The sequence below is a fragment of the Myodes glareolus genome, chromosome 3, assembly GCF_982192425.1.
Source record: "Myodes glareolus chromosome 3, mMyoGla1.1, whole genome shotgun sequence".
Classification (NCBI taxonomy): Eukaryota; Metazoa; Chordata; class Mammalia; order Rodentia; family Cricetidae; genus Myodes; species Myodes glareolus.
The window spans coordinates 67,941,265-67,960,771 of NC_142028.1; the positions used below are offsets into that span (position 1 = coordinate 67,941,265).

The following is a 19,507-nucleotide window of genomic DNA, read 5'->3' on the forward strand; positions in this document are numbered from 1 at the left end:
CCAGCCAGAGATGGAGTAAGAAGGAAAAAGGTATACAGGAATAGAGAAAGATAAAAGCCCCAAGGCTAAAGATAGATGGGACAATTTAAGTTAAGAAAAGATGGCAAGAAACAAGTCAAGCTAAGACCAGGCACTCATAACTAAGAATAAGCCTTCGTGTGTGATTTATTTGGGAGCTGGGTGGTGGGACCCCCAAAAGCTTAAAGAGTAAAGAGTAAAAAACAACCAACATGTATGTGCATGTGTATGCTAGGGATTAAAACCAGGACCTTCCTTTCTATGTTAAACATACATTTTACCACTGAGTTACAGCACACCTAATTTCTTGTTTGTTTGTTTAGTTTTGGTTTATTTGAAACAGGTTTGTAGCTTTGGGGCCTGTCCTAGAACTAGCTCTTGTAGACCAGGCTGGCCTCGAACTCGCAGAGGTCCGCCTGCCTTTGCCTCCCGAGTGCTGGGATTAATGGTGTGCACCACCGCCACCCGGCTACACCTAATTACTTGTAATTAATTACATGATGTAATTAATTAGCATCTTATGGAGCTTCAGATGACTTTGAACTCACTATATAGCTGAGAGTGATTTCGAACTCTCCTGAGCCTCTTGTCTCTACCTCCCAAGTGCTGGGAGTATAGGCATGTGTCACTACAAAAGGATTTAGTTAAAAAGAAAACAGTCACCTCTTTAAGAAAAAAAAAAAGGTGGGGGACTGCCTCAAGACTAGGTTGTGACATATGCAACTGAGTCCTCATATGACTTCATGGGAGACAGAGAGTAAGTTGCAATTCTGTCTCCAAAAACAACTATGGGATTCCCTGTCTCTGCAGAAATTCTAGTAATTACTTCATTCTGCATGTTTCTTCCAAGTCTCTGCCCGTGAGGGGACATAGAGCCTGAGGAGTTTGGGACAGCCTATCTATCATGGGATGTGTGCCAGGGCCAAGTGAGCTCATTAAGCCAGCCATCTCTCTGAATACAACTACATCCATCATTCTCAAAGAATTCTTTTCTTAAGCATCACTAGGAAAAACCCCACTGAAACCCCCTCCTCTCTCTGTGACACATGCACACAATTGTATTTTTAATTGCTAAAATTACATAGTTATGCTGTAACTATATACTCACAGATAATGCACAAGTAAATCGCAAAATAGCTCCTTTCATCAATAATAGCCATCCACAAAATGCTTGTATCTTTCATATTTTCCTTTGCATATATTAATATTAATTATTTAATTCATTCATTCAAGAAGAAGCAGAACTTTGAATAGGAAAATCTGATTCACACATTACATATATACACATCTGTACACATAAATGTTTATATAATACATATACATAATATATAATGTATATATATATTGTGTACATATACACAATCTCTTCAGTGGATGCTTCTCTCCTCTTCAAGACTTTTGAAATCCCTTCTAGATTTCAGTCCCTAGAGAGGCCTTAATTTCTTGTTAGTTCAGAAGAAAAAAAAAAAAACGGGCTTGGGGCTGAGGAGATGGCTCAGTGGCACTGGCTGCTCTTCCAGAAGAGTTGAGTTCAATTCCCAGAACCCACATGGCAGCTCACAATCTTCTGTAGCTCCAGTTCCAGTGGTTCTGAAACCCTCACTGAGACATTCACGCAGGCAAAGCACCAATGCACATAAAATAAATATAAAGTATGAAAAAAAACCAGAAGGGGCTGGAGAGATGGCTCAGTGATTAAGAGCATTGCCTGCTCTTCCAAAGGTCCTGAGTTCAATTCCCAGCACCACATGGTGGGTCACAACCATCTGTAATGAGGCCTGGTGCCCTCTTCTGGCCTGTGGTCATACACACAGACAGAATATTGTATACATAATAAATAATTTTTTTAAAAAAGGAAAAAAAACAAAAAAAGAATAAAAAAATGGCCTTTTAAGACCTAAATTATGGTAACAGGGTATTGGGGGCTGCCCTGCATGGACACCCCTTGTGGAAGTGGGTGAGAAGGCACAGAGTCAATGACATAGACTCCAGGAATCAGGTGACACCAAAACCCACTCGTTTATTGAAGATATGAGCAGCCCTCTTATACCCACTCCCAAGGTTCCATTGGCTCAGGCAGCCGACTCTGCTACGTTGTCCTTTCTTTCCTCATTGGCATCTCCAGTACGAATGTCTGTGTCAGCAATCTCCGGGTGTAGCAGCAGGCCTTAAGCGGGCTCAGGGCCGGAAGTACCTGTTGCACATGCTCATGTGGGCTGGTTTGGACACTGTGACTGCAGCTTGGGTAGGCTGGCCGACAGTTTCTCCTACAACAGGGGAGATGACTCAGTCGATAAAGTGCTTGTGTTCAAAATCATGAGTTCAATACCCAGTATTCATGTGAAAAAGCTGGGTGGCGTGGTGTGTGCATTGTTCCAGGACTGGGGAATCAGAGATGGTGAATCTCTGGGGCTCACTGTACAGCCAGCCTGGCTTGCTTGATGAGCTCTTGGGAAAGGAGTGGACAATGCATGATGAACAGCACCTAAGGGATACTGTCTGAGGCTAGCCCCTGACAGCCATGTGCGTATGTACTCGCGGGCATGTGAACTTGCATGTGTGCATCTGTACATGTACAAACAGAGGGGGCAGGCAAAGAGGGCACACCGTGGCTCAGTGACGACCTGAGTGGGTTCTCCCGAATCCACATGGAATAAAGAGAAGACTTAATCCCTCTGATTGTCCTGACTTTCACAAGTGCGCAGTCGCATGTGTGTGTGCACCATGTACATACTACATAATAAATAAATGTAATTTTGTAAGAGAAAGGCCTCAACTGTGGTGTCTCACTATGAGCCAGAAAGAAACTTTCCTCCAATCAAAGTGTAGAATGGCTTAGGAAGTTTAGAAGAAGTCAGGTTTTGGTGCAGACAAGGCCATCTTCAAGAACCACACACAAACAGTGCCTAAAATGGCCTCAAGAACTCCAGTCAACTAGGGGTGTTGGTGAAGGTGCTGGTCTAGGGACAGAGAGTGCCACCGTAGAGCAGAGAAGACCCAGACAGGTCGTTCTCCGTTTGTCCTGGAGCCTGACACTACAGTTCTGCCACACTTCCTCCTGGGCAGTGAGGGTGTTTGGAAGATGCTGGGAACTAAGAAGAAAAGGAGTAGAAGTTTCCCCAGGGTTTGTGCTGTGCGTCGTTTGCTGTTTTAGTGGTCGGGGTAATTAAGTTAGCAGGCTCGGCTCCATGAGAAGGAGTCTGAGTGGCTGGGCAGCCAAACCTACACGGTCAGGGTCCGCTGTGTGTTCTTGGCACTTGCGGAGTGAGACAGAATGATGTCTAGAAAGGGGCAGGTGACCTGCCAGAGACACTATGCTGCTTGTTAGAGGCACAGCAATTGCCACAAGGTCTTGAGGTGATGAGAAAGACGGCTGGGTAGCTAATAAGATTTGGCAGCTCTGGCCCTTAGTTTCCCCCATGGTAGGGATGTGGGGCAAAGCAGGTACCATTCATATCAAGGAACTGATCATATGCCAAAACTGGTTTGTCCAGTTCCTCTTGGTGTCACCTCCTTGACTGGCCCTCACCAGTGCAGGGGATGGCAGTATGTCCCCGCTTGTCTATACAGGAAGGAGCACAGTTATGGATCTTAAACTTCTATGTACTGTTTTCAAGATTATGGCAGGCAACTGTTCTCCACATCCTGTTGGTCTGTTCCACAGGTAGAACATAGTTGAGTTGATACACATGTTGGCTTTCAGGGGCCAATGGTGCCACATGCACACACACCAGGAAGAGCAACCAGCAGCCTTTTCAGTTAAGGGAAGTACACAGTGATTGGCTCTTTAGAAAGATTGTACAAGTCGGTGGCTGTGGCTACATAGTTGTTGGTCTTGAAGGGCATTGTGGACAAAGGCTCAGAGGACAGGTAAAACCATAATTAGAATCTGGACTTCCTGGATCCCACTGAGTTATGGTGGTGGTCATTGGTGATCTGAAAGGGTTTTTGTTGATGTTTTTTAAATAAAAAAATGTGCTTACTTAGAAGCCTTCAGAATGTCAACAAAACAGGTACATTTTATCTATCTATCTGTCTATCTATCTATCTATCTATTTATTTTTGGATTTTCGAGACAGGGTTTCTCTGTAGTTTCTGGTGCCTGTCCTGGAACTAGCTCTTGTAGACCAGGCTGGCCTCGAACTCACAGAGATCTGCCTGCCTCTGCCTCCTGGGTGCTGGGATTAAAGGCGTGTGCTACCACTGCCCGGAAATTTATTATATCTATATATATATTGCAGTTTACATTGTGGTATTCAGTTAGTGAAGCAACAATTATCTCCATATAAGCTGCATCAGAGACAGTTGAAGATGAGAGACAAATCAACTACCACCCCTATATAAAAATAATTTGTGCTGTGCACCAACAAGAACGTGCTTTAAATTTCCATGCCAACTTACAACCCCCAGACTGATAGAATAGCGCATTATTTTCCATGTCGTTCAAGGACAGTATGAAGCAGCTTGCATCCAAATGCAACCAACAGCAGTACCTATGAATGGTGCTGCCTCTGGCTAATGCCTCATTAATTCTCCTATAAAAGCCGGTCAAGACTCTCTCTCTTTTGATTTTTTGAGACAGGGTTTCTCTGTACAGCCCTGGCAGTCCTGAAACTTGCTTTGTAGACCAGTCTGGCCTTGAACTCACAAAGATCCACCTGCCTCTGTCTCCAGAGTGCTGGGAAGAAAGATGTGTGCCTCCTCCACCCAGCTGTGAATCATAATGTAAATATCTGATATGTGACCCCTGTGTAAGGGTCATTTGAACCTCAAAGGGGTTACAACCCACAGGTTGAGAAAAGCTATGATAGACGCTAAAGGAAATTACTTAGAATATCTGCATGCTAGCAAGCTTTGTCTAAAATCCTCTGGCAAGAGACTTTTACCTTGTGCACAAAATCTTGCTTTGTATTATGCCTAGATTAACACCACAGTGAAATGGAACAATTTGCATTTGAGCTAGAAGAAAATTCAGCCTATCTACGGTAGTTTCAAAAAGCTGTTGGAAGCTGGGCATTGGTGGTACAGTGATGGCCTTTAATCCCAGCACTCAGAAGGCAGAGGCGAGTGGATCTCTGTGAGTTTGAGGCCAGCCTGGTCTACATAGAAACTTCCAGATCAGTCAAGACTACACAAAGAAATCCTGTTTCAACTCCCCGCTCCAAAAAAAAAGAAGCCGTTGCAAGTATTAGCCAGGCTTAAGAAATAGATACCCAACATGCCTTTCAATATTAGATAAGCTTAAGAAATAGATATCCGGCATGTCTTTCAAAGCCTTCTTACATGTCCAATTATGCATATTTTTCTCGCCATTGTTTGATGCCTGTTGTTTGGGGTCTCCTCCACATCTACACAGCTGCTGCCTTGACATGTGTCTCAAAAGACAAAGACTGGGTAAAGTTATATTGATTGACGTGTAAGTTCAGTCTTTCCAAATGAAACCACAACTTCAATGCAAATAAATAATAATGGTAAATATCTGGCTAATTCTTGTTTATCTTTCCCATTATCCTTGACGGATTGAAAACTAAAGAGAATCAGAGATTGTGGTTCCTCACACACTTATGAGAAGGTTGTTATCAAAGGTCATGATATTAATCCATATTTTATTCTATGCCTTCCTAGTCAATGGATGTTTTATATTCTTGCTAACAATTAATGATGACAAGAACCATTTTTAAAATCTTTTTTGTTGGTTGGTCAACATCACACACATGTGAACAAATTTTTGCCAGCCAGCAGTTTAGTGACAGCTCTTGGTCAGCTAATCAGATCACATTCCAATGAACAAACTTCTGAATGGCAACCTGTAGATGGCAGTTTCTGTCCTACCTAGTCCCGCAGCCATTCAGTTCCAGTAAAACATACCGAGGTTTATATTAATTATAAACTGATTGGCCTAATAGCTCAGGCATATTATCAACTAGCTCTTATAACTTAAATTAACCCATAATTCTTATTTATGTTTAGCCATGTGACTTGGTATAGGAGGAGGGCCTCTAGTTGGTTCCTGGCTGACCAGCCCCGAAATACTCATACAGAAACTGTATTAATTAAATCACTGCTTGGCCCATTAGCTCTAGTTTCTTATTGGCTAACTCTTACATTAATTTAACCCATTTATATTAATCTGTATATTGTCACAAGGTCATGGCCTACCAGCAAAATTTCAGCACATCTATCTCCGGCGGCGGATCCATGGCATCTCTCTGACTCTGCCTTCTTCCTCCCAGCATTCAGTCCAGTTTTCCCTGCCTACCTAAGTTCTGCCCTTTCAACAGACCAAGGCAGTTTCTTTATTCATTAACCAATAAAAACAACACATAGACCTAAGGACCTCCCACACCATTTCCCCTTTTCTATTTAAGCAAAAAGGAAAGCTTTAACTTTAACATAGTAAAATTACATACAACAAGACAGTTATCAAGAAAGAATTACAGTTACAATATTTATATCTACTTTATTTTTTATCATAACTAAGGAAAATTATAACTCTCAATTCTTTAACTCCATCAAAGAGTCCAGAAAGATATAATATTACCTAAGTAAACAGGAAGCACATTGTAAGCAACTTCCAAAACTCTAGAATTGACAGAGACATCTCACTGCCTGGGCAGTCACCCAGAGTTCTTCTGTACCATTGGGGCATCCATCTTCAGCCTACAGGCCCATAGTATCCAGAAGAATTTTCCATGAAGCAGGAAGTTTTAAAGACAGTTCTACCTAATTTGGCAGTTTGTCTGTCACTTTTTTGTGTGTCCTATAGAATGTCTAGCAGACTCTACATGAAGCAGAAATCCCGAAGGACCATCTCACCTTTAGGCAAGTTTAGCAGTTATTTCTCTGAGGGTCCTGCATGTCCAGTTAAGTAGTCCAGGCAAGAGCAGTTTCTTGCCCAAATGACTAACCAACTCTATAAGGAGCTTCTTTGATGCTCGTCTTCCTCTTGAAGTAGCTTGGTGCTACCAGGAGCAGATGTGTCTCACTGTAATGAAAAGTCCTCAGTTCTTAAACATTTTAAATGCTGTATTTTGGAGGTCTCTGAAAGATTTGAAGAATACCTATCTTACTGAAATATATCTCTATACATCTAGGAAATCTCAGAGAGGCATTCTTATTTTGCTTCCTCTGAATTTGGGTGGCAACTGCAGACTGAACCTTTCCTCTTCCCAGAATTCTCCTAGTCTGGTTGCCCCGCCTATAATTCCTGCCTGGCTACTGGCCAACTAGCATTTTATTAAACCAATGCAAGTGACAAATCTTTACAGGATGCAAGAGCATCATCTCACAGCACCAACCAACAGTCTCACTTTAAGTGACCCCACTTCTAAAGATTCTGTCAGCCTCTGTAAAACCTGTGGATCCCAGAATTTCATGCTATTAGCAAACTCTACAATTAGTGGTATGCCTTTTTTGGTGGAAACTGTCATTGTCCAGCATATGCTTAAGCAAGCAATCTATTAAGCTTTGTAGTTTTCTGTTCAGAAATTGAGTGGTGCTCTCATCCATTGACACGTGAAGATTTCCAACTTTGAGTATTGGCAAAAAGGGCTCTGTAACTCTATCAAGGTTCCCTTCCACAGACCTGTCATCTTCAACCAGACAGCTTCTTTTTCCATGTTGGTCAATTGACAGAAAAACGCAAAGATTGATTTTGGAGAGATGGCTCAGAGGTTAAGAGTCCTGGCTGCTCTTCCTGAGTTCCCAAATTCAGTTTCCAGCACCCACATGATGCCTCACAGCCATCTCTAACTCTAGTCCCAGGGGATCTTTGCCCTCTGCTGACCTCCTCAGGCACTGCATGAACATGGTGCACAGACATAAATGAAGGCAAAACATATATATATATATATATATATATATACATATACATATATATATTTAATAAAATAAAAAATACATAAGAACATTTTGCTTCAATAGGGAACTAATTCTTTGGTCTCATTTGTATCCAAGATTTCTCCTATAAATCACATAGATCATATTCTTTCCAGCTTTTTATTTCTTGTTCCATATTGCTTGTCTTGTTTCTTTCATCTAGAAATTATTCCCTCAATACTTCCCTCAAATAAGAACTTCTAGGAAACTCAACCCAAGTCAGTGCAAATGTCCAAAATACTTTGATAATATTAGATAGCAGGCTGATACTCACAGTTGTTTTTTTTTTTCTGAAATTGAATCTTTCGTTAACAGGAGGACTCTGTGGAACATGGAACATGTGATACTTCCTACACATGCGAGCTGGGTAGCTAAACCCACAGGTATGTATTTTCTTGTCCTTTGGCACTGCATACTTTCTCGGCATTTTGAGAATGGTCTTTCCACTTCTAAATGCAAGACAGCTCTCCTAGGACAGATTACGACTTGACAGGAAGCAGACGCTTGCCAGAACTGGGCTTGCCTGAACGGCCACCCCTATGCCTTTCTTCCTCCTCCCCATCTACTTGTGCACTTGGCATCCTGCGGTTGACCCTCTGTGATGTCGGTGTCACTCTTCGCCTCACCCCTGCTTTACAGGCTGGTCTTGATGTTCAACCACCAGCATCCAAGAGCTGTGCGTGGCTTTACCTCTGAATGTCACCCATATCTCTTTCTTTTGTCTTTTCCCCTTTTTTCTACAGTGCTGGAGATCAAACTTAGGGCCTTGCATATGCTAGACAAATGTTCTACCACTGAGCTACATTCAAACCCTTGCCCTCACCGCTTTCCCAGCCCTTCACATGTGCTACCCGGCTCTCTGGCGAAGCCTTCGCGTGTGCTACCTGTCTCTCTGGCGAAGCACTCTCAGGGTTCTTGGCTTTACTAGAATCACTGAGAGGAAACACTTCATACTCAAGGCAGTTGTCCTGTTTTGCTTTATCTCAATGGCACACTGAGATTGTCCAGCTGAATCAATCAGTATTCCAGTTCACTGATTTGTCATCCACAGTCTATATTAAAATCATAAGTGGAATATTTAACCGTTTAGTTTCTTTTCCTTCTCTCTCTCTCTCTCTCTCTCTCTCTCTCTCTCTCTCTCTCTCTCTCTCCTCTTCTTTTTCCTCTTCCTCCTCCTCCTCTTTCTTCTTTTGAGACACAGTCTCACTACATAGCTCTGGTTTGTCTGGAACTCACTATGAAGATTAGGCTGGCCTTAAACTCACAACGACCCCCCGCCTCTGCCTCTGAGTGCAGTTAAAATTATTTCTAAAATTTGATGTGTTGAGTGTTTTGCCGGCAGCTATGTAAATACACCACATGCCTGCAGAGTCCATGGAAGCTAGAATGGGGCATCAGTGCCCCCCGAAACAGAAGTTACAAACAGCCCTAATTTAACACGTGGAAGCTGAGAACTGAGCCCTGGTCCTCTGCAAAAGCAGTCAGTGCTCTTAGCTGCCGAGTCCTCTCTCCAGTTCCTCCAAAGCCTCTTTGGAAGTACGGTCAGACAGGAATTATCTGTGCCCAGCCTCCTTCCTTCCTGCACTGCACTTCTTTCCCACACCTCTGGCCTTTGTCACCTTACTTTGTTTTAGTCTAGATGGTCACCGTCCTTCCTTACCTCTTTTTTTTTGTTTTGTGTTTTTGAGGCCAGGGTTTCTCTGTACATCTCTGGCTGTCCTGAAACTCGATCTGTAGACCAGACTGGACTCAAACTCACAGAGATCCACCTGCCTCTGCCTCTCAAGTGCTGGGATGGAAGGAGTGTGCCACCACCACCCGGCATCCTTCTCACCTCCTTATTCAGCACTGTCTGCATTAGGACAGGATTCCTTCCAAATGCATTCCTGTGGGTGATTTGCATAATGGTCTCTATGTTTGTCATTATGTTCCAAAAAGCTCAGCACTTCCATGTTGAATGACAGCGCAACATGATGGTTCCAAGCTTATGCAGTATTTGGAAAGAAAACAAACACGAGTTTGAATCCTAGTCTAACCATATAGCAGCTGGGAGAACCTGAGTAAGATGTTCCATTCTTTGGAGTCTCAGTTTCCTCTTTTCTAAAACTGGGGTATGATCCTGACATTACTTAATTTCATAGAGAGATTGTGAAGATGAAGTTATATAAAACAACACACTAAGCTCCTTGCGTGGCATATTGTAGGTATTTAATATATGTTTTATTCTTTTTTTTTTGGCTTTTTTGAGTCAGGATTTCTCTGTGTAATAGCCCTAGCTGTCCTGGAACTAGCTCTGTAGACCAGGCTGGCCTCGCACTCACCAAGAACCACCTGTCTCTGCCTCCTAAATTCTGGGATTAAAGGCGTGCACACCACCACCTGGCCATGTCTTATTTATAATCTTATCATCAGTGTTCACTGACTGCAAAGGTCATTGTTTAACTTCCAGAGCTGCTCTATAGTTATGGAAGGGCCAACACAGTAAGAGCTATCCATCAATGCCATCTATCAATACGGGAGGGCCTAGGGAATGTGTCAGAATGATGTCCATTACAGAAGAGGTTGACCCAAAGGGAGGTGAAGCCAGAGGAATGGGAGGTACCAAACTGAAGTATAGAAGAGGAAAGGCTGCCCATCAAAGCCTCTACAGGAGAGGTAGCACAAGGAAAAAGACCAGAACTGGGTGAAGGTGTGTTTGGGGTGGTGAGGATTAAAACACAAAGGGATGAACTGGGTCTTCTTTGTCCATCGTACCTCTAAGTGATAAAAGCCGAGAGCCAGAACAGAGAAAACTCCCTCTCCATCATGGTTTTCACTTAGAAGGCTTTGTAATGAAACCGACCACATGCACAGACTGAATACACTTTGTAATTGAGGATCTAGGCATGGTAATGCATACTTGTAACCCCAGAACTCTGGAGGCTGAGGCTGAAGGATCGCCCCAGAGTCCCAGGTCAGCCTGGACTACATACTGAGACACCATCTCAAAGACCAAACAAAAACTTTGTAATTGAGTCTTGTACTCCAGGCATTAACATCTCCACCTGGAGTAGAGGACCCCTCATTGGAAAATTGGCTCTTTGCCCACCTCCTGCCCCCATCACCCCTGGGACACATGATTGGCTTGAATATAAACACCAGGGGTAAGTAGTGTCTTTTCAGTGGGTTCTGATATCCCTCGGGCTTCCAGACAAATGATGCCTTCTTATTTCTTGCACTCTCCTTAGGGGCCAGGGCAGTCACATCTGCTGACGGTCAAAAACACAACACTCTCCTTGCAGGTCCCATAGGAACAAGTCCAGCTCCCTTAGAGCTGAACTGGTCCATGATCAGAATCGTGTGCCTTACACTGTCTGCCACTGACCGTGCCAAACACACCACTGGCAGACAACTGTTATTTGTCATCTGTAATTGTTTTAAACTCTTGCCCAGAGGCAGGAGAATGGACCTAATGACTTTCAGAGAGTTCCATTCACCTAGGAAGTCTGTAATAAGTCAATGTCGCAATGCTGGGATCTCCAAGAAATGTCACAGGGGACTCAGGAGGATTCTGCATAAACATCGCAAGTGTCGTTTGTGCCATCTGACTTCGGATTCCCCCAAAGGAGAGGAGAGAGTGTCGTGAAACCTGGTGTGACATCACTTTGTTGTGATGAGACAACAAAGGATCTCAGGACTCAGCTAATCCCTGCCTTATTTATCTCCTTTCATTCTCATCCCAAATTCAACTACAACCTGGAAGCCAGCCCTGTCCATGCCGTCCACCATCCACTCAGGCTCTGAGCCAATGGAAATTGTGAGCGTTCTGGCTCAGGGCCCTATACTCTATTGTCTCCTGTCCTAAAACACCCTACTTCTTTATGCCTAGCCTTTGATATATGAAAGACTTCGAAACATGGCAACAAGAGAAAGATGCCAATGTGTCCTGGACCTAGTGGCCAAGAACTGATGTTTGGATTGCCGAGATTGGGCAGAAAGCCCAGCCTGAATCTGGCCCTCCTCACTGCTCATCTATGAGGAGCATTTGCTTCCCTGCTGCTTCTACTAGAAGGAAGCATGGCAAGCCATCTTGCTGCTGGCACCTGCCACACTGTAGCATAACACCAACACTAATGGCAAAAATAACCACAGTGACAACGACGGCTTGGTTTACGTGCAGAAGGCACTTGTCATCTCCTTGGGAGCCTCCCCGCCTCGGGCTTCATGCTGATGGTGGCTTGGCCCTTGGCCCACAGCACACACTGTCACAGTCACACATTGGTTTCCTCTGAATGGTTGACATTATCATTACTGTCATAGCGATTATGGATAACTCTTGGTTTCTTCTTACAAAGTACGTTTACTGAGGACAAACTGGATGCCTGCTTCCACGCAAGGTTATAAAGGAGTCCCGCATTAAAAAAATACTTTCAAGAAATAGTTTAAGAGGTGGGGAACATAGTTCAGTGGCAATGCATTTCCCTGGCATGCACAAAGCTCTGGGTTCTACCCACATCACAAAATCAAGGGGAATAAACAAGGGGGAGGAAAAGGAAGAGGAAGAGGAGAAGAAAGAGGAGGAGGAGAAGGGAGGGGATAAGCATGAGCACGAGGGGAGATAAACCATGCGTTATGCAGACAGTTGTGAATGGATAGCTTCACAATGACCAGGAAAAAAAAAACAGCAGGACACAGTGAGTGCTCAATAAACAAGTCTGGATAAAATGGAATGAGCAAATAAAAAAATCAGTGATTATACAAAGGGCTATAGTATCTGAGACAGGGAGCAGAATGACTTTTAAAGGAATCAAGGAAGGCTTCTGGGGAGGTGACTAAAAGTTCTTTTCTCTCCCTCGTTCCCTTCCTTCTCTTCTCTTCCCTCCCCTTCCCTCCCCTCCTCTTCTTTCCTTCCTTCCTTCCTTCCTTCCTTCCTTCCTTCCTTCCTTCCTTCCTTCCTTTATTTTGAAGAAAAGATCTCATGTAGTCCAAGGCTTCTAACTCACTACGTACTGAAGATGTTCTTGAACTCCAATTCTTCCTGCTTCCACCTCCCACATGCTGGGATCATAGTCCTGTACCATTCTGCCTGACTCTAAATTCTGAAGGCTGAAGAGGCAGCACCTGATACTGCTTGCGTTGGAACATCACCTGCGCATTTGTAAAGTGTTGGATATATAGCCTAGTATTACATAAACATCCAATAATAAATATGACTGGCTTGGTGCTCCTCAGACCAGCAGGATAGGAAGCCGAGGGCATGAGGAAGGGCCTTCCAGACAATGTATTGAAGTTTTAGAAGAATGGCTTCCTCAGGAACAGTGGGAGAGAGTGAGAGAAAAGGATTAGGAAGAATATTTTGAGTTATCAGAGTAATGGATGATTTTTAAGATTACTTTTTATTTGCCAATCATTTCAGTTTTACAGAAAGTTGCATAGTACTGAGTGTTCTAGTACACCTTCACAGTTTTGCCAAATGGTAACATCTGAAAGGGGCCATTGTGTTCAAAGCCAGACATAGTCAGACATGTCCTGGAAAGCTTGTAGCTGTTGTGGAGGAGGAGAAGCAGGAAGAGGAGGAAGGGAGGAAGAACAGACATTCACCAGGAAGAGGGGCTCTCAGCATTATCCCAGTGGGCAAGCTGAAAGATGCAGTCCAGACACGGGGTGGCTCGGATGGCAGAAGTGTGTGGGGACTCCTGAACCAGGGAAGCTAGTTATGGATGATCTAGAAGAGAAGGGAACAAGAGTAGGACCAGGGGCAGCCTCTGTTGGAGAGAGTGGTTGACCGTCTCTCCGTGTGAATGACCAGGCATGTCTGTGAACGGGAATTTCTCTGAATAGCTTAGGAGATTGACAAGCCTGGAATGGGATGGGCAGAGGCTAGGGTTCCTTTCCAGTACCCCACGCCTGTGTTCTGTGTATTATCTAACAGAGGGTCTTCCTGCAGTTGCTCCTGGTATTTGGCAGCTAGACGCACTCAGTTGCCTGGCCCTTATCTGGGGATATGGGCCCAGGTGAAGCAGATTCATCCCAAGCCTTGAGGTGTTTCATCATTGTACTGATGGCACGATGTGGCATCAGACAGACTGGTTTAGAATCTCTGCTCTGCCATTAAGACTGTGTAACCTTGAAAGGACATCTTAACTTCTCTATGCCTCAGTTTCCTAATTTGTAAAAAGAAGAGAGCTAACTCATAGTTACACTGGCCTTGTAAGTGGGACTTAGGGTTCAATCTGTTGATGTATGCAGTGAATTAGCATAATCCCTAGGCCATCGTTAGGTCTTATAATGTTTAAGTCATTCCATTAGTTTACTTAAATTCGCTCAGATTGTTTAATATCACTGTGCTTCTCATTTTATATCTGAGGACTTTGTCTCAATAGGAAGTACGCACAGATTTTATGCTGCCCCAGTATGTCTAATACCTAGTACAGTAGTTAGAATAGTTAAGTCAGCATAGTTTTTTGAGACAGAGTCTCATGAATCCAAGGCTGACCTCACTATGTAGGATGTTTCTTGTTTCTAATCCTCCTGTCTCTACCACTCAGGTGATGTATACCAGGTTTACAGAGTGCTGGAGTTCGAATCTGGGCTTTGTACATGCTTCACAATCACTCTGCTGGGCTACATTCTCAGACTGGCTCGCATTTTTCTTGATTCTGCCTTTCTTCTTCCCTGTATTTTCAGTTTGGCTTTCCCACCTAGCCTTATACTGCCTTACTACAGGTCAAATAAACTATTATTAACCAATGAGAGCAATACATATCACCGCATACAGAAGGATTATCCCACGGCACAGACTCATAAACCTTCCTTCCTCAGGCTTCCAAATACTGAGAGTTCTGGTGTGAGCTGCAATGCCTGGCCTCTTGCGTGTTGTTGCCTCCACATTTCTCTGCACCTCTGTTCTGGCCTCCTCTCAACAAACTGGCTCCCTTTGTTTTCATATGAGCTACTGTGGACGGCCCCACACATGGGTAGCTTCCCTGTCCACAGCACATGAAGTTGGAAAGAATCTTTAGCCTGTCTTGGGCAGGAATCTCTCACTCCATTGAGTCCTCAATGGCCAGGAGCTGAAGGAAATGAGTGGCTTCTCTGGAACATGAGCCTCCTTCCTGACATCGGAGCTCCTTTCTGTTAGATTAAACTGAAGAGCCTCGTCAAAACATTTAGTTACACGTGATGGCATGTTTGCTCGCTTCTTTGCTTGAGACAGGAACTGGCAAGGCAACCCAGGCCATCCCCAAACTCTCTATGTAGCCCAGGGCAACCTTGAACTCACGATCCTCCTCCCTCAGTCTCCTGGGTGCTGGAATTATAGGCAACATCACTGTTGGGATGCTGTTTGGAGCTTAGGAGGTAACACAGATATTTGCCCAGAGTTTAGAAGCACCCTTTCCCAGGGGCTCCACTTTGGCTCCCAGCGGCCAAACTGCTGGCTGTTTTTTTTTTGGGGGGGGGGTGATGGGTAGAGAACCTGACCTAGCACAAGGGAAGAGAAATTCTCTCCAAGTTTATGTTAGCAGAACTGCCTACCCAGCATGTCAGGCCTTAAGGATAGAGCTGGGAGGAGAGGAGAGAGCGTGCGAGGGAAGAACCTAGGATCCTAGAAGCAGGCAGCTGCACTTTAGCATTTGCTGGCTACAGTTTGAAGGTTTCTCTAGCCTTGCAATCACTGCATACAGTTGGGAGCTGCAGAAACCCTGCAGAGCTGACATCTTTATCCCCATTACTCAGCTGATAAAATTGAGGTTCCGAGAGGCAAAAATTGAGGTTAGAAGAAGTGACATGATTGGCCCAACATAGCGCAATTAGCTGCTGATCCAGGAGTGGCACTTAGGCCTGCTGCACTTCCAGCCCAGGGTTCCCCTGTATAGCTCCACACGAGCAACGCTTCCAGAGTAAGACTGTATCTCGGGGAGAATACAGAGGAGGGCAAAACTCACAGGTGGTCCGTGCTGCAGAGTTAACCAGTTTCTCAGTCCCTGGAGGAGAGATGGCCTGGTGAGGCCAGTTGGGGACTGCAGAGAATGAGGAATCGATCCACCATTCCATGTGAGAATGGATTGCAGCCCCAGCCTGCGTGTGTCAATGGATCTGATTAGCACTTGCGTGAGTCTCCATCTATCGATTGGCAGGTGAGAATCATTCTGGGACCAGCAGGGAGTCAGTCCTCTCTGTCCCCTTTCCCATCAGTTTACTCCCTTTGCAGGGGCATCTTCCTCCCCCCTCGCTATATCCCTGCAACCTGGAGGTCTCCAGATTCCTCCAGCTCCCAGATCTCTAGGGAGCCAGGGCTCCTATGGATGCTACTGACCAAGGAGGGGCATACGACTGGCAGGCATCTCATCCAGCGATGCCAGGTTCAGTTCTTAAGAGAGCCCATGAGAATGGATAGGAGCATTCACTTTGGAGCCTAAACCACACAAAGGAAAAAAATCAAAGGCTCTGCAAACATGTGCACCATGTAACCTTGGGCAAATCATCTGCCCTACGAGCACCCGTTCCTCAATGTGCAAAAAATAAAATCTAGCATCCTCCCCATACTGTCTGTGTAAAAGTCCCTTTCAGTCCCTAGCACATATGGCCTAACATGTTAGATGGGAATTGATTCTCCCACTCTCCTGAGGATGTGGGCTCACTCTGGGTAACCCTCTCTAGTTGACCCCATTTCTGCTTCTGTTCTCTTCATGTGAATGCAACTCATAAGTGGCAGGCTGCTGGCTCCACTGACAGGCTATTGGCTCCACATTTGGTAAGATCTGGAGCATCTCTGCCTTCAAGGAACGTCAACCCATACTATTGGGTTTTCTTCAGGGACACTGAATTGTCAAGTAAGGAAAGAAGACAGGTTCAGCTTTGTCATACCCTAAGAATCCTTTGGACCCAGAGGTCTTACCCAAAGGTAGCCATGTGCTATCTGGAGGGGGGTGTTTTAGGCATTTTTCTGCCTGCTAGGCTGGGACTAGCAGGGAGCCAGTGGCCAGAGGTGTGGTTGGTCTCTTTCATTACCCCCAACTGTAGGAAGTCTGTGTGACAGGAGTTCTTTTTTTATGTTTCCTTCCCTGTCCTTTCAAGGCTGGAGCTCACAGTAGTGGGGCTCCTTTGCCTTGAGAGTGCCAGACTTTTCCCCTGGGGCCTGCTGGATTCGTCTACTGATGGCTGGCCCTCAGACCATCTGTCACAAGAGCTTGTCCTTGGCCTTGCCTGAGTTGGGCTCTGTGGGACCTTTGAAGTCCCTGATGGCACAGCAAGAGGGAGAGCCTGCCCTGCGATGGCAACGGAGAGCTGTGCTCAGAACCATGGACAGATGCTAAGGTTCCAGGACGCGTGGGATCCTGTCTAGGAACATAAACCGGACCTCACAGTCAGCAGCACCATGGACAGACACCGCCAGCTGCCTTTCCCTGGAAGAGAAGTCTTGGAGGAGCATGAATTGCCAAAATTCTTCCGATTCTAAGCAATAAAGATCTGGGGGTTGGAGAGAAGGCTCAGCAGTTAAGAACACTTTCTGCTCTCAAATGGAGACTAGGAGTTCAGTTCCCAGGAACCACATCAGGGCCTTTCACAGCTGCCTCAGCTCTCCAATATAGTGACATTTTATTTGTGTTTTAATAAATAAAATTTGCCTGAAGATCAGAGTGCAAAGCTAGGCCACACTAGTCAGCCATAGAGGCCAGGCAGTGGTGGTGCTCACCTTTAATCCCAGCACTGGAGAAGAATATAAGGAGGGATGAGACAGGAACCGACTCTCTTTCAGTCTGAAGGTTTCGTAGAAGTAAGAGCTCTCTAGTGGTTGGCTGCTTTGCTTCTCTGATCTTTCAGTTTGAATCCCAGTATCTGTCTCTGGGTTTTTACTAGTTGTGCTACACTCCAACATCCAACATCCTCTAGGGAATGACCTCCTGGAAAACTCCATGTACCTGTGCATGCAAGAAATATGTGCATTTGGGAGGCAGAGGAAGGGGGATCTCTGTGAGTTCAAGGTCAGAGTGATCAGCATAGCGAGTTCCAGGACAGCCAGAACTACATAGTGAGACCTTGTCTTAAAACAATGAAATGAATACATGCACATACACATGATTTGTATATACACAATACATCTTTTAAAATTTTTTAGCAGGATGGGGTGGTACTCACCTTTAATTCCAGGATTCAGGATGCTGAGGTAGATAGATATCTGGGAGTTCAAGGCCAGTCTGGTCTACATATCAAGTTCTAGATCAGCCAAGGCTACATAGTAAGACTTTATCTCAAAAATAAAGAACAAGAAATTTTAGAAACAAAAATGGGCTGATGAATTGGCTCAGCATGTAGAATCACTAGGCGGTCCAAGCCTGGTGACCTGAGTTTGGGCCTAGGAAGCCATATAAGAAAGCCAGATGTGGTGGCATGTATCTCCAATCCCAGCAGTCCTATGAGAAATAGGAAGTCAAGACAGTGGACTCACTCGGAACCTCACAGGTCAGGAGTTCTGGAGTACACAGTTTGGAACAATCAAGAAAGACAGCCCCTGAGAGATGGAAAAAATTGACTGCCAAAAGATGTCCTCTGAACTCTACCTGCACATGCATGTCATGCATGTGCATGCACATATATAGCAATAAATAAAATAAAATTTAAAGAAACAAAGAGAGATGGGAATCTATTTCAAACTAACCAAAGCTTTGCTTGGGCCAGTGGAGGCACTGAACGTCATGATTTGTTGCATTAAGTAGTGTGAGGTTAAAAGTGTATTTTCCTTTATTTTATTTTATTTTATTTTAGGTGGAATCTCTTCCATATTTATGGCCCTGGCTGTCCTAGAAGTCACTATGTAAGCCAGGCTGGCCTTGAACTCACAAGGATCTGCCTGTCTCTGCCTTCTGAGTGCTGGGATTAAACACGTGTACCACCATACTCAGCTCTCCTTTAGGAAAACAGAAATGGAATTATTTACGTGTCTATTTCTTCCTAAGTGAGCTGAGTCAGTCAAGAAAATTCTTTGTACTCAAGTTTTCCAGTACATGACACAAGCTTCACCTCAGTTTTGCCATGAAGCCCAGGCTGGACTTGAACTTGTTATACAGCCCAGGGTGGCCTCGAACTTCTGATCCTCCTGCTTCCACCTCTACCAACTTTGCTATACCCCAGCTCGCTTGTCCTTCTGATGCTTCTCAGTATTGTGTTGACAACTGCTCTCTGGTTCCTGATATTAATTTTGGTAACTTATATCAGCCTGATCAGAAGTAAATTTAATTAAATTGCACATGTTTTCCCCACTTCTGCCTCCACCTTCCAGCTTAGAACACTGTAGCTGCCTTGTGGCAGCTTCCCAGCAGGCTTCCAGGCTCTGTGTTCCCACTACGGTACATTCTGCACATTGCTGCCAAAGGAAGCTTCTTACTTAAAAGGACTGTTAGTGGCTCCCCATCTCTTCTGAATAATTTCCAGCCCCCTCCACTTTCCTTTAATGCCCACCCCCACCATCTAACAAGTAGCCATGGCTCCCAGAGTCGTTGCCAACTCCTCCCCAGAGCAGAATTATCTCCTTTCCAGCTAGGCTGGTCCACTTTTCATTTACATTAAACCCAAAGGATTGCTTTTAACTCTGTGCTTCTAAAACTCCAACTTTGATGAAATAAGAATACCT

At 44.6% G+C, this 19,507-nt stretch overlaps 1 non-coding gene across 1 annotated transcript; it reads left to right on the forward strand.

Annotated features, from left to right (window-relative positions):
- The first annotated feature begins 2,939 nt into the window (after nucleotides 1-2,939).
- On the forward strand, nucleotides 2,940-3,072 carry LOC125400551 (small nucleolar RNA SNORA55). Its single transcript, XR_007231990.3, has one exon. It is a non-coding gene; the product is annotated as a small nucleolar RNA SNORA55 (small nucleolar RNA).
- The last annotated feature ends 16,435 nt before the right edge of the window (nucleotides 3,073-19,507 follow it).